The sequence below is a fragment of the Hipposideros armiger genome, unplaced genomic scaffold (assembly GCF_001890085.2).
Source record: "Hipposideros armiger isolate ML-2016 unplaced genomic scaffold, ASM189008v1 scaffold_562, whole genome shotgun sequence".
NCBI classification, from domain to species: domain Eukaryota; kingdom Metazoa; phylum Chordata; class Mammalia; order Chiroptera; family Hipposideridae; genus Hipposideros; species Hipposideros armiger.
In genome coordinates this window covers 822,422-838,799 of record NW_017731912.1, presented here as the reverse complement: position 1 = coordinate 838,799, position 16,378 = coordinate 822,422, and the positions used below count along the sequence as shown (strand labels likewise).

Here is a 16,378-nt window from a genome sequence, read left to right as displayed (position 1 = left end):
CACACGCACACACTTATGGTAGCATCCCAGGGATAGTGACATCCAAAGTGTTATCATCTTGCCTAATGGACGACGTATGAGAAAAGTCACTGAATCCTGATAGGAGCATCCTATGAGGAACCGCCATGAGAAGAAGATAATGTTTGCGTGGGGGTGGAGGTGGGGGAACAAGAAGCCTAAGCTGCTCCCCTAAGAGAGGGGGGTCGGGGATACATGAAATGATTTCACTCTTCTTATCTCTTCACTCCTGCTGTGGCCTCCCACTGACTGAACACCACTGGAATTCAGGGGACTTGATGGAAACTATACAGGTCCCAGGTTACCGAGCAAGATGGAGAATGATTACAGAAGGGCAATCACAAGATAACTGGCCCATATGGCAACGCTCACTGTGACTTCCCGACCTCGCTGAAACATCACAAGTGAAAAGAAACTTCACCTTGTTTTAGAGGAGAATAGTAAGATCCGACTCCCAGTGTTGGCTGATAAGTAGAAAACTCTGTATATCTGCACTTTGCAGGGACATGGCATGTTCTATTTTTATATCACGTGCTCGTTTCTACAGTAGGATCTGTTAAAAAAAAAAGGGGAGGGTGGTCAATGCTGAAAGTCTGTATTCTAGGAGATGAAGAAATGCTCTGATGTGTATATTTAACATCGAGAGACCTGAAACTGAATAGTTTGGTGGACAGACTCTGAGGCAGCCTCATGACCCTTGCGTTCAGGTGTTCACATCTTTGTGAAAACTGCTCCCCGTGGGCGTAAGCGGGACTAGCGCCTTGTTTCTAATCAGAGAAAACGCAAAGGGGTGAACTCTGCCAACAACCTGAGCGGGGCTAGTAGCAGATCCGGTGGAGCCTTTAGATGAGAGGCCAGCTGTGGCTGACATCTGGATTATAGCTTTCCAGAGAACCCAGATAAGCCAGGCCCAGACTCCCATGAGATATAAACGTGTGTTGTTTTGAGCCGCAAAGTGTGTGGTAAACGCTTCCGCAGCAATAGAAAACAAACATAAATCAGTATTTCATGTTTCCACAATGTGCTGTTTAAAAGCTCCTTAGAATATTCTCCCAAATTCCCTACAACTTGAGCCTTGTGGCCCCGTCTTCCTTTTAGTCAATATCAATGCAGGGCTCACCATTTACAAACTATTCTCGTAAGTATTAAATCAACTGTTCATGGAGACAAGCTGATGATATTAGTCTCAGAAAGAGACAAGGAGTCTGTGAGGTATGAATCGACTTACCCATGATGAGCCAACTAATAAACGTTAAATTTTAGGTTTGGTCCTAGGACCTTGACTACAAATGTGAAGCTAGTCCACCCTACCGTTTCACTTTTCTTAATTTAGTCTTAGATAAGTAAAACACAGTGTAAATGAGTCAGGCTCTCAATCCTTACAAGGACCAGATATATTTACTCTGTCCCCCATGATGGCAAAATGTCTTTCCTTTACCTCAAAAATGTATGTGTTACTGTCCCCAAGATGAAAAATGTGTGCTAGTAGGAAAAAAAACCCCATGGAAAATCCAAAGGCGGCCTCCTGCCCATCAAAACATCCTTCCCTAAAATCAGGTTTGGAATCGCACATAGGAGTGTTATCAGCAGCAACTGCAAAGGCATAAAACCAACACTTAGGCATTTTTTATAACGTCTACCCAGGCTCAATTTTTTATTCCTTAAATAGCCAAAAATAAAAGGGCTTTGGCAAAACACTTCCTGATGAAGGCCTTATTAGTAACCAAAGCAGATGGCAACGTTAGCTAACAGAATTTTTTTTCTTAACTGTTCTCTGTCGACAGAAACGTTTGGAAGTGACGCAAAGGACTTACAGTTCCCCTCTTTGTGAATGGCCAGTGGTGGGGTTCTATCTGTGAGGTCTGCTGCTGGTTTGATCCAAAGGCCAGCGAATGGGGCACATGACAGTCTCTTCTGAAGTGGAGCAAAGCGGTTTCTACAGAGATCAAAGGCACCAGCGCGACAAGCCATCAAAGTGGGCACCTGTAATAATATAAATGATGAAAGAGGTCCCGCCCTTGTGTTTCACATTTGTCCATTTGAATAGTGGTCATTAACAATTTCCCCATATTTGCTCTTTACTTAAACCTATTAGAATCACTGAAGCTGTGGGAGCTTCAGAATAATTGTATAACAAATACAGGATTGCTTAATGTTTGCCAAACATTTAATAACCTTCTAGAAAATATCCTGCTTTAGTTCAGCTCAGCATTTGGCCCAAGATGAGAGGGCTTTGTTTGACTGTTGGTTGCTTATTTTTCTGAACCTACACTTTAAATGACACAGGTTTGGAAGTCAATGTGATTCAACCTTGGAACGTTCTTGCTGTGTGTCTGTGTCTTTTATCAGGCCCCTTGATTAGAAGGAGTAGAGAAAGGAGTCTTGTTTTGTTCCCTCTCTCCCTGTTATTATATTCATTATGAATCTTTCCTTTTCTTTCCGCCAATTAGGACCTGTCCCAATATGGCGGGACCTCCCGTGCACTAGCGCTACTCACATGTACGGCTCTTCCCAGAAATCACTGGTCTTGAAATTCAATCCCCCCTTTTTTTAATAATAAAAAACCCCCACAGTTCCGCTGAGTTCCAAGGCATTTATATTTAGAGTTTGCTTGACTTAAGGATTTATTAACAAGAGAAAAACGAGCGATTCCATTTTCACCCTTACCTAAACACACAGGCTCACTGGGTGCCAGAATATTGGAAATACATTGTCATTGTTTGTTGTCCTGCAGAGAAACTTCTGATCATAGTGTCAGTTCAGGAGAATCAAGCAGAGATGGACGGTATGGATTTGGGCTCTAATGCTGGCTCCATCATTTACTAGCTATACGGGTTTCAATATATTAAGTAACCTCTTTAAGTCTATTTCCTAATCTGTAACATAATCATAATAACATGGCCTCCTGAGGCTATTGGAAGCAGTGAACAGATAGTATACCCCAGCCTGTGGGACACGGGGGGTCCTGTTACTTCAGAACTGCAAACTTCATGTTTTCCGTGACTGCCTCGTTCAGTTGCGCCATCAAGTCCCTTTGGTTTGCCCTTGTTCTCATTTGATGAGCTCCACGCTAAACACGTGGGAGTCCTATCTACATACTACCAAGGAGATGTGAAGAGCTCAACAAGTGCCAGTTAATTCTGGTCCTAAATTTTCTTTGGAACTTAGGTTTCTCTTTATTGACCTCACTACTTTTAACTTCAAAATAATATTGAGGATTGTTATCAGGTAGCAGAGCAATTTGACCCACAACTTGCTCATTCTTGAAGAGTGTTTCTACAGAGCCCCTGATACATAGGGCATTCAGTGCGTGTTTGTTCGTGAAATGAAAAAATAACTGAAATGATGACATTTAGTTAATAATTATGGTGACCGGTACATTAGGTACATTAAATCTTCCATTAAAAGTGTCTCACAATTAATCATTTCTATTTAAATTAAATTCTCTAGCCTTCTTTTTAAAACTTTTATGACCTAAAGGTCAACGAATTGGCAACACGAGGACATTTTTTGCTGTCGCTGTTGCAATTTAGGAAGAACTGACATATCTAAAGAATGAACTTGTTATACCTTTCCACTCATTTAGATCTTTATTATCTGTCAGTAAAGTTTTATATTTGTTCTTACACATCGTTTTATTTATTCTTGGGAACTTTATACTTTTGCTTAACTCGTAAAATAGTATTTGTTAAACATACTTTTCATTTTGGAACAATTTTAAATCTTTGGAAGAGTTACAAAGACAGTACAGAGAGTTCCCACACACGTCTCAGGTTCAGTTTCCCCGAATGTTATCATCTTACATTTCTGTGGTGCATTTGTCAAAACTAAGAAACCAACATGGGGACATTACTATTAACTAAACTCCAGGCTTTATTCAGATTTCAGCAGGGTTTTGTTTGTTCTTCTTTTTTCTACTTATGTTTTTGTTTTGTTCCAGGATCTCATCTAGGATCCCACATTGTCTTTAGCTGTCATATCTCTTTAGTGGCCTCTGGTCTGTGACAGTTTTTCAGACATTCCTTGTTTTTCACGACCTCCACTGTTCTGAGGAGTTCTGGACCAGCATGTTGTAAAATGTTCTGGAGTTTGAGTTTTACTGATATTTTTCTCATACTTAGACCGAGGCTACCAGTTTTGAAAAGAGCCACAGAGATAAAAAGTGTCCTCATCATCACATAATGTCAGTGGGTCCATGGACTCCACATGGCATCACCATGATGTTAACCTTGATCATCTAGCCAAGGAAGTGTAACGTTAATGTATTGCCCTTTCCAGATTCTATTCTTTGGAAGTGAGTCTATAAGATTCACCTCCTGGATAGGGGGGATCATCTACATCTGATATTTGGAATTATTTTTTAAGGATAATTTATCTTTTCTCCTCCATTTATTTATTTTTCTATCATTTATTTATACCAGAATGGATTAATGTATATTTATTTTATACTTTGGGCTATAATCTATGTTACTTATTTTGTTGCTCAAATTGTTTTAGTTTCAGCCATTAACTATTTAATCACTTGCTTTTCTTTATGAAGCTGTTCTATGGGTGTAGTCATATCTCATTGTGATTAATTTGTATTTCCGTAATAGCTAATGATGATAAATATCTCTTCATGTGTTCATTTGCCATCTATATTTCCCCTTTGATAAAATTTCTGTTCATTTCATTTGCACATTTTGTAATTGAATTACTTTTCTCCCCTGTTTTTAATGTTGGGGTTTGAGAGTTATTTATACATTCTAAATACAAGTCCTAAGTTGGGTACTGTGATTTGCAAATATTTTCTTCCACTCTTTAGATGAACTTTACCTCCTCTTAATATGGTCTTTCATAGAAAAAAGAGCTTTTAATTTTTATGAAGTCCAATAAACAATTATTTTCTTTTACAGGTCATGCTTTTGGTGTCATGTCTAAGAATTCTTCAGCTTGCCCTAAATCCTGAAAATATTGCCCTATGTTTTATTCTCAAAGTTTTGTAGTTTTACACTTAAATCCATGATCCACTTTGAATTTATTTTTGTAGAAAGTAATATATTTAGGTTGAGATTCATTTATTTGCCTTTGAAGGACCAATAGATTTAGCACCATGTATTGAAAAGACTGTCCTACCATTGAATTGCTTTTGTAACTTTTTCTTTTCTTTTCATTAGTTTCAGGTGTACAAAACAATGTAATAGACATTTACACCTCTCACAAAGTGATAATCCCCCTCCCCCATCTACTACCCCTCTGATATTGTATATAGCTGTTACAATTCCATTGACCCTATTTCCCATGCTGTACTCCATGTCCCATGACTATATATATATATATATATATATATATATATATATATAATATTTAATTATAGTTGATATTCCATATTATTCAGCTTCAGGTGTACAGCATAATGGTCTGACATCTACACAGTCCATCAGGTGGTCTCCCTAATAAGACAGGGGCCCATCTGACCCCCTACAGAATCTTTACAACATTAGTGATTATATTCCCCAAACTGTATTTTATATCCCCGTGGCTATATTGTGATTACTAAATTGTACTTTTTAATCCCTTTACCTTTCCCTCATCCCCACCACCCTCCCACCTAGCAACCCTCAGCTGTTGTTGTTTTTTCCTATATCTCTGAGTCTGTTTTGTTTGTTCGTTTATTCTGTTCTTCAGATTCCACATATAAGTGAGATCACATGGTATTTGTCTTTCTCCATCTGACTTATTTCAGTTAGCATAATAGTCTCTAGGTCCATCCATGCCATTGCAAATGCTCAACATCACTAATCGTTAGAGAAATGCAAATAAGAACCACAATGAGATACCACCTGACTCCAGTCAGAATGGATATCATAAAAAAATCAACAAACGAGTGTTGGCAAGGATGTGGAAAAAAGGGAACCCTTGTGCACTGTTGGTGGGATTGCAAATTGGTGCAGCTACTATAGAAAACAGTATGGAGGTACCTCAAAAAATTGAAAATGGAACGACCTATGACCCAGCAATTCCACTCCTGGGAATCCAAAGAAATCCAAAACACTAATTCAAAAAAATATATGCTTTTGTAACTTTTTCAAAACTCAGTTGGGCATATCTGTCTACTTCTGGGTTCTCTCTTCCATTCCATTGATCTAAGTGTCTATGCCTCCATCAATCCCACACTCTCTTATTATTGTAACCATATAAGAAGTCTTAATTTTAGGTAGAATGATTCCTTTCACTTTATTCTTTTTCAAAACTATTTTAGCTATTTCTGGACCCGTGCTTTGCCATATAAATTTTAGAATTAGCTTCTCTTCTCTATATTTATAAAATATTGCTGCAATTTTTATATAAATGGCACTAACCCTATAGATCAAATTGGGGAAAATTGACATTTTTACTATATTGAGTCTTTCTATCCATGAGACATGATTGTCTCTCCATTTATTTAGATATTCTTTGATTATTTTTTTCATCAGTGTTTTATCATTTTCAGGATATGGGTCCTGTAAATATATTGTTAGATTTATACATAATTATTCCTTTTTGGGGGGGGTGATTATCAATAACCTTGCATTTTTTTATTTTAGTTTCCACTTATTCATTGCAAGTATATAAAAATATACTCGATTTTTGTGTGTTGATTTTGTATCCTGTGATGTTGATAAACTCATTTATTAGTACTAGGGGTTTTTTGTCGATCCTTGGGCATTTTCCATGTATAAAATCATGTCATTTGGAAATAGGGACAGTTTTATTTTTTCCTCTCCAATCTGTATGCTTTTTATTTCTTTTTGTGCCTTATTGCACTGGCTACAATTACTATCAGTCTGCTGAGTAACAGTGATGAGAGCAAAGACTCTTGTCTTGTTCCTGAGCTTGGTGGAAACTCATTCAGCAATCCACCAGTAAGTATGATGCTAGCTGGGTTTTTTTGTTGTTGTTGTTTGTTTGTTTTGGGGGGAAGGCGGATATGCTGTTTATCAAACTGTGGATCTTCCCCTCTATTTCTTGTTTTCCAAGAGAGGTTTTAAATACATATGTTATAAATGCGTTTCAAATTTTATCATGTTTGATCTCTACCAATTGATATGATCACGTGATTTTTCTTTAGCCTGTTGGCTGATATAGTAGGTTACACTAATTGAATTTCAAATATTTACCTCACACTGCATAACCTGAATAAATCCTTTTTGGCTGTGGTATATAACTGATTTTAAATATTGCTGGATTTGAGTTGCTTATATTTCGTTTAGGAATTTTATGTCTAAGTTCAGTGAGATACTGGTCTATAGCTTTTTTTTCCCTGTACCGCCTTTGTCTATTTGTGAAATCAAGGTAATTTTGGCCTCATGAAAGGAGTTGAAAAGTGTTTCTTCAGGTTCTGTTTTCCAGATGAGGTTGTGTAGAATCTCGCTAACTCTTCTTTAAATGTTTGAGAGAACTCTAAACATTGGAGTGACCTGGATCTCAGTCATTGAATTCTGATTCTTTTCTATCTACAGTCTATCCTTAGAAAATTTAATTTTAGTCCCTTTAAAATACCTTCCGCTCTCCAATAAATCTTAAAATTATATCTCCAACTAGGACTGCTCTACTGAGCTCCAAACTTACATATACAACTTTCCCATTTGATATCTCCACCACAATCAAAATAGAACTTTCAATTCCTGCCCACTGAACTCAAATAGCCTATTCCTTCCCAGATAGAAAAACAGTACCTCACTAAATCACCCTACCTCCATTTGACCAAGCCAAAACTGTCTCGGGACTTCTCTCATACTCTCAAAAACCATATCCAGTTTACTCTCTAATTCTGCTAGCCCTATCTTCAAAATACATCTTGAATTCAAACATTTTTCATAATCTCCACCATGACCATTCCTCATACAAGCCACTATTATTTCTTCCCTGAGAATCCCAACTGGTCTCTCTCTTGCTACTCTCCATACTCCCGACGGATAATTTCACACAGCAGCCAGAGTGACATCTTCAAAATATAAATCAGACCACATCAACTCTTCTTTTTAAAATCCTCTAATGGCATTCCACTGCACTTCAAATAAATGAAAACTTCCTAACTCACAGAGTAATTTATTTACATAAACTAGTCACTGGCCTTATTTTCAACCGGCCCCTAGGTTAGGTCGCCATAACCAAGTACCACAGACTAGATGGCTTGAACAACAGAAATGTATTTTCTCACAATTCTGGAGGCTGGAAGTCCAAGAACAAGGCGTTGGCAGGTTTGGTTTCTAGTGAGGTCTTTTTTCCTGCCTTGCAGACGGCTGCCTTCTCACTGTGTCCTCACATGAAGTTTTCTGTGTGCATGTGTGGAAAGAGAGAGATATCTGGTGTCTTTTTCTCTTCTTATAAGGATACACTTCTGTCATATTAGGGCCCTGTCCTTATGACCTCAACTAACTTTAATTACTTCCTTAAGGCCATAATAAAGTCACTTTGGGTGTTAGAGCTTCAACATATGAATTTGGGGTCAGGGACACAATTCAGTGCATAATAGTATCACACCCTAAAATCTAGAGCTACTAGGTTTTCTTCTACAAATAAAGGACACCAACCTCATTCCTAACATAAGGTCATCATTGCAATTCCCTTCATCTGAAATGTTCTTCTCCTAAGTCTACATATTTGGATGACTCTTATCGTTCATGTCTAAGCTCAAATGTGACCTCTCCAGAGAGCCACGCCCTAACAACTCAATCTAAAATCTCCTCTACATCTTGGTCATTACTTCCTAATCTATTACCCTGTTTAATTTTCTTTATGGAACTTATCACTATCTAAATTATCTTTTTTTTATTGGTTTAATTTCTTACTGTCCCTCTCCTCTTATCCTACACTAGAATAGAAGCTCCATGAGTTTTTATAGTTCACCAATGTATTTTTGGTTCTTAGGATACTTCCAGGGACATATCAAACTACTAAAAAAAATTGTTGAATGTTGAATGAATGGATTGGATTCAGTCAAGGCTAGGAGATTGCATGGGACCTATTCCATGAGGGGACTCTAGTGTGATAGTTTCAAAAGATGAGCACTGGGTAAAAAGCTCTGTCCTATTTTCATATTTTCTAAAGAATCGGCCATAATCATCTTATAATTTAACGATTACAGAGAAACCATTTAAGGGCTTTGTATTCCTATGCCCTATGGTGTGGGGTAAAAAATTTAGCAATACTAACCACCAACATCCTCTTTAGTTTCTCAGATCAAAAATGAGGGCAAATGAGACAATTTAGTCTTCTGGTTCTTCTTTTCTACCTTATCACCCAAAAGTGGCCAATGGATGTTGATCTCCATGTATACAATGTAAACACTGCTAATGAAAGGAGAAAACAGGGAGTATATATATACAAGTGGACACTTTGGTCAATGTTGCTCAAGCAGTAGTTCACCGTAATCAGAAGTGTCTGGACGCTGATGGTAACCACTTTGAGCACCTCTTGTAACTGCAGAAGTCAAACGTGACTTGTATTCACCTTTTGTTATTGGTATATAGAGAGTATCACAATATGTATCACAATTTTAATACAGTTTTCCTCTCTTGAAATGTGTACACATATTTTTGGCACCCTGCATGTGTGTGTGTATCTTCAGAACGGACTTGTATTCCTTACCAACACAATTTCTTTTACTGTGAATTTTATGGTTACTAACCTACGCAAATGAACATACTTCGACTTGTTAGTACTCTCCTTACATTTGGCTTCCCTTTCACGCCAATACAGTATTAATGGATGAAATTTGTTCCAAGTTAAGGAGATGGGGTTTCAAGTTTTGGACAAAGTAGAGATTCATAGGGAATTTACATCTTTCAGAGTTATTACATATTTAAGGACTTGTAAAGAGCAAAGTATTACATTTAGGATGAAGTCAAGAAATAGTCTTAGGTCTATGACTGTGTAAACTTTTCTTATTCTCCATTACAGATTTGAACTTTTAAGAGATCACTAACATAAGAGCTTTGGTACAAATGTCAGTGTTTTCTTGAAAAACATCTGATCAGAAACACTGAGGAAAGGTGCAGTGACTTTATTGGATGGTTATTTTTAGGTTATCAAACTCTTGAATCATGCCGTCTAAAAGGAATTTCAATCTGTAGAGACTTCAGGGAAGAGATAAAATTCAGAAACATCTGCTTCAGCCAGTAAATTCTCCCGAATTCTGAAAACCCAAATAATTAATCTGTGGGCGAAATTCCATGTTCACGTATCTTTGATTTCAAATATATATTAATTATAACACTTGGGAGATTACAAAGAAGGGAACTTGGCCCAGAAAAAGCTCCTGCATTAAGTCAACATTCTTTCTCAGATTGAAACTTGGTCCATGTTCCCGAGTAAAGCACCCAGGACAATATAGGTCATTTTAAGATTTCCTAAAATCAAGAGATCTTTTGCATGATACATTCCCCCAAAGTGAATAATTGTTGGCCTCCAGAGCCAGATTTTTCGAGGATGACTTTTTCTAACACATCATAAAAATGCAACCCCATCTTCTTACTTACCTTCAGTACCTTTCTTGTCAGATTCATGGCTTTGTTTTCAATACATTGCTGTCTTGATTACTTCTCTGAGTGAGCTCTCTCAACAAGATCAATATACCTGTAGCATGGAAAAGGGAGAGAAAAAAAAAGGTGTGGGAGAGGAAGATGGAAAACCTGTCCCAATGAGGCACTTGTTGGCTAGCTCTTGGAGACAGCTGCACATAAGATCGTCCTACCAGCAAATATATTTAAAAGTAGTGATATGATTACACTTGAAGCTAGCCCAGCAACATACTCTTCCCCAACTAAGATCTGAGATGCCCTGGGTGATGTGCAGAAGGCAAAAATGGTTTCTATCAGTACTAAACAGGCAGCCCCATATTAAAACCACTTTTCAAAATATACGCATCTTGCAAGAGTTATGATGGAGAAGAAAATTGTTTTGAAGCTAATCCTTAGCTTCTCTTAGGGGACCAATCAAAGAGCTTAGAGACTTGTATATGAAAGACACAAAAAGATATAGATATACATATATACTAAATACATATTAAATATGTATCTATATATTATAGCTATATAAGACTAAAATAATATAGTGTATATTATATATGTAGTATATACTATAAATATATATCTAGCATATATCTATATAGGATTATTAGATATATATAAAATCCTAGATATATATAACATCCTAAATTACTTCTTAAGCCTTAGACGTATTAAAGTTGTTTTGCTTGTTTGTTTTTGCCAAGATTTACAGCAATGGTTCTCAACCAAGGGCAATGTGTCCTCCAGGGGTCATCGGGCAATGTCTGGAGACATTTTTGGTTGTTATAATTGAGTGGGGGTGCTAACTGGCATCTAATTGGTAAAGGCCAAGGATGCTACTAAACATTCCATAATGCACAGGACATTCCCCTCCCTGCTGTAAAGAATTACCTGACCCAAACTGTCAAGAGAGCCAAGGTTGAGAAAGCCTGATTTAGAACGATAATTTGGGAAAGCATACAATGAACTTGTAAGAAGTCTCAGGTCTATGACTGGGTTTATTTGGGGAAACACATCAGATACCAGCAGCTGAAAGAGGACATTCTTGGCATCTCACTTCTCTAACAGATCAGTCAATACATTCCAGTGTTCCCATTGCCACATCATAAAAGATATGCTTATTTGTTTCCTTTCCTGGATGAATGAGAATGAGAAAGTTGCAAGCTGTCTCAATAATTTCCAGAGGATCTCAGTATCTAGGGCATTATACCCTGAGTCTGAGAAAAATCGGCAAACGTTTCAGGAAATTTCCCTTTTTTGGCAGAACAGAAAGGTTACAAACGAATTCCCTTTCAAATTGATATTTAAGGGCATTTTATGAGTCCTTTGGATGTCTCTTCAAGTCTTGCTGCAGTTGCTGTGTTGAAAAGTTGTAAACTCAGGTGCAATAAAGCTGACATTATTTTTAATTGTTTCCTCTCAGCATTATTACATATGTGTGTGGGAGGGTGGGTGGGTGGGGGGAGCAGCATAGCAAATCAGGATTTACAGTTCCAAACAGCTTTCATACTGTCATAAGTCTATATTCTAAGGTGTTTCTGCATTGAGAGAAAATATACTAGTGGAGAAATATGAGGGAAGAAAAACTAAAAACTACCAGATGTTCTTGAAAGCTTGGAACGGATCATTTGTATCCTTTGTAACTTCGCTGCTTCCAGGTACTATTATCCATGTGGAAGACAAGGCCAGAAGAGCTAGTCTCCAACTCGGAAGGTCAATGTTAACCTCACCACATCCAGGACATCTGAACACTGAGGATCCATAAAGAATGGTTCCAGGAACTCATCCAATTTGATCTGCTTCTCCAAAATTAAAATTTGGATAATTTAAAAAATTAAAAAAATAGAACATGCCAATCCTTATAAATTAGCATGAAAAAAAAAAAAAAGGAAAACCTGAGCTACTTGACACTAAGTATCAGGGGATGATGAACATGACCCTCGTGGGCCAAATATCCCTGAGTACGATGCTTTGTAAATGGACTGTCCTCTGGAAGGGCTGATTTTTGCTGAAAATTGGTTCTCTTGATTCCACCTAGACATTATATACTCTACATGTATATGGTACAAGTGAATTTACTTGATAATAATGACTGCACTCCACTTTTCATTTGTTTGGCTCTATACCAATAGAAATTGGATGAATGATCCATTATCAGCCACTATAACTGGGGTAAGAGTTCAACTATAAATTGAATAAGAAATTATACTGCAGTAATGGATTGGAAATTGGAGAAATTGAGGGATCCGAAACTATGGGAACTGGTATCATGTCTTCTCTGTGTTCATTAAAAAACCAACCAAACAAAACTGCTAGAAAAACATGACATCACGTAAGCAAACATAGTAAATAAAAATGTCCTATTTCTTTAGCATTGTCATGTCTTTCTTTACCTCTGTTTTACCTTTGTATTAAAAAGGATACCTTTTTCCTTGTTTTATCATAAGTGACGTGAGGTTCAGATAATACCATATCTTACAATATGTGAAAAGCATTTTACAATGATTGGTTTATTTGTATTCATATTTCAAAACAGGGCACCAAATAAGCTCCTTTGAAGGTTCAGGGTAACATCAGGTTTACCTTTAAAGGATAATAAAATTTTTTCATTACTGAAATGTAAAGGAATATGAAAGTGAAACTTCCAGTTAGAATTTTTCAGAAACAAAAAGATCATATTCACAGTTATTATTATTTATTTCTGTGGGACCTTTCCTGTAAAATTTGTGTCTTGGTTACTGTATTTAAGCCAACTGAAAAATAACTAGCATAAATTTTGCAAGAACCAGTTATATCAGAGGTGAACAACCTAGTAATGTCTTTCTAGCATGAACTCCATTCAAAGTCTACTTGATTTTTTACCCTATATGTGACCTGTCACTTCTCTCTCAAAAATGTGTCTTTGCTCTCAAGGTATCACCAGGAGCACCAGGTTAAATGTAGGTAAATGGTTCATTCAAAATCCCTTTTCACCCCTGGAAGCACAATCAAGTTCACATATCACGAGCTATTTGGAGACCTGTCATCATCTCTGTATAAGCAAAACATGTCAATCTTGTATTGAAGCATGAGACTAAGAAAGCCTTTTTCTGTAGGCTTTCTAACTAGAGGGGAACAGACCAGGACTTACATAGAGCAACTTGAAAAACATGTTGAGATATACTTGATTGTGCCAAAGACACTGGACGGAAGAATTCACCCACTTATTGGGTTGTAACAAGATAATGAGTAAAGGTCCTCTGGCAAGCCATTGTGAAAAAATAATCAATGCAATATTAATATATACTATGCATGAACATGAAAACAGAGGAACGATCATAGGTACAACAAGCTGCTGAGGTGTCTTTGCTCATGTTATGCTAAAAACGTATCAGGAAGTCCGGCGTCCTTTCCACTTTCAGCCAATGATAATGTTTTTATTTGATTTTTCCATAACAAACTTTCATTAGCCATCTACTATGGTCTCGGCACTTTTGCACACCTCACTAAATTGTCATATCCTCCCTGCCAAGCAGGCATCTGCTTCATCACACAAATGAGGAAGCTGAGGGTCCGACAGGTAAAAGTAACAGGCTGAGTGTGGGGTTAGAACTTCAAGGCTATTGTTCTTTCTACTATTCTACAGCTACTTTCAAACTGGCTAAAATTTACCTCCCTAAATCCTTTGTATTCTTCTTGGGGGATAACATGGTCTGTATATTTATTGAGCTGGTGTATGCAGAGAGAGAGCTGTGACCCTTTAAGATAAATACCTCCTGGTGAAGTACACTGACAAATTAAATATAAGCCTGACCCAGACAGACATCAATGCCAAGTGGAAGAGAATTCACCTTGGTGAGCCCCACCAGATACTTTGCTTCCCAACATCCCTTTACTTTCTGTCCCTATTTCAGAAATGAGAGAACAGATGTTTGGAGAGATTCAGAAATCTGTGGAAGATGAAGCTGTTCATAATTTGGCCCCAGAATTGTATTATTCCAGAGGCTTCTCCTTTCTTTCTACACCAAACCTCTGCCTTGTAAAACTATACAAGGGACACGCTAATGGCCAGATGCCCTGCTCTGGCAGAGCCACTACCTTGCATTCACAGGTCATCCAAGTATCTGGCTGTCTCTCTGGATCTTAGAGTCCTGCTCTTCCTTTGGCCAATCCACAGCGTTTATGCCTGCACCATGAAAATCTTATAAAGTACCTTCCCATTTGTGGAAATGTTGAGGATTTCAACACCTTGACTTCTGCTAATTGGGATTACGGTATGTGTTTACAAAATTTAAGAAGAAAAGGAATTTCTTTGAGTTTACTCATTATTTTCCTGTAGAATTTATTTTTCCCCCCGGAAATCTAGTAGTAGAAGCTGGTTGTTCTTTGAGCAGTCCCCATTACCCTTTTGGTACTTGTTCTTTACCAAGCAACATCCAGTAGGGGCAGTAAGAACAGGACTAAATATTTTCTGTGAAAAGGCTGCTTACTCAGGTTCATATTTTTAAAGACAATACCTTATGCCATTTGAAGCAAAACCATAGTGAAATTTTTCATTTTGTTGTCTTCTTAATGTTCAAGAGACATAAAGACAATCATTGAAAACAAAGTCCAGCCCATCAATGCATATAGCTGTGGCTTAAAATTCTAATAAAAACAATGTTTATCATGTTGGATAAGCTAACATTAATCTCATAAATGTTCTTGATCTAAGCCTAAATAAAAATAAAAGGCCTTCTAGAAAAAAAAAATCCACCCAGCACTAATAGCTCTTCTAAAACACTTTTAATTTTTTCCATCTGGTCACTTCCAAGAAAAACTATTCATGATTTCCAAGTAAAGAAGAATCAAACTAGGTAAGTTCTACTCACAGAATTTCAGAAAGACTACCAGAGGGAATAAAACATGCTCTTAAATTTCAAACACACAAGTTTTTCTCTACCAGCTCTGGCACATTTCATGACCTTATAACTGGGTTCGTGCAGGAGATGGTCCCCCAGAGTGAATGATCACAATGGCTATGCAAAGTCTCAAGTTTTTTTTATGACAGTCTTGACCAAAGTCAAGCTAAGTGTCAGTAAAAAAGATTAATATTTTTGTACAGCTGTTTTTTGATAATATCTAAGCTGTTACTTTGACAAGCACAAATGCCCGAACAGTAAATTATTTCCCTTCTCATTCTCAATTATATCCTTCAGGGAATTAAAGGCGTTTACTTTACACAGAGAAAGAATGCTCCTCTTTGCTTCTCTCCCGTACACTCAAGTGTTGGGAATAAGCAAACAACACGAAATGCTTATCCCAGTACACAATGAAATTCCCCATCTCCAAAACTCTCTTTCGCCTTCCTCCACCCACACATGCAAGTGATGTTATTGCTGTAACAACTAACAGGGTATCAGGTGGAAAGGAAGCCAGAGGACTCTCTTCTTCATAACCAGCGAAGCATCCAGTCCAGTCCAGTCCAGTTGCCAGTTTAGCTACACCTGCCCAGGGTGAAGGCTGCTCCTGGGGTTTCATAGAGAGGGAGACAATGGTAGGCTTCAGTGGGGTCATCCCAATGTCAATAAGCTCACCTCTTTCTCCGACTCTTGTCTAGTGACCTGTTTCCAACTTACTTCCACCAGGTCAAATGTGTAGGTTGCCTTTGACCTCCCAGGGAATTTACTCCATCGAAAGCATAGCTGAAGGATTAAAATCCGTTTACTCTTGTACATTCTTAGAGTAAAATAAAGTACTAGCCTCCTCTTTATTGCTACACATTGTGAGCTACAGTTCTACTTCTCCAGGTCTCTGCCTTGGCCTGTTGTTCATACAGGCCTACTGCTTTCCCACATCTCAGCTGGGAC

The 16,378-nt window shown here is 37.6% G+C and overlaps 1 long non-coding RNA gene across 1 annotated transcript in view; it reads right to left on the bottom strand.

Moving 5' to 3' along the window:
• Window positions 1-448: 448 nt before the first annotated feature.
• LOC109371351 (uncharacterized) overlaps window positions 449-16,378 on the bottom strand; it is a 69,652-nt gene continuing 53,722 nt past the window's right edge. Inside the window, exons 2-4 of the long non-coding RNA XR_002121861.1 lie at window positions 10,521-10,617; window positions 1,833-2,001; window positions 449-571 (exon numbers count right to left, since the gene is read on the bottom strand). This is a non-coding gene — a long non-coding RNA (uncharacterized LOC109371351). The remainder of the gene's footprint in view (window positions 572-1,832; window positions 2,002-10,520; window positions 10,618-16,378) is intronic.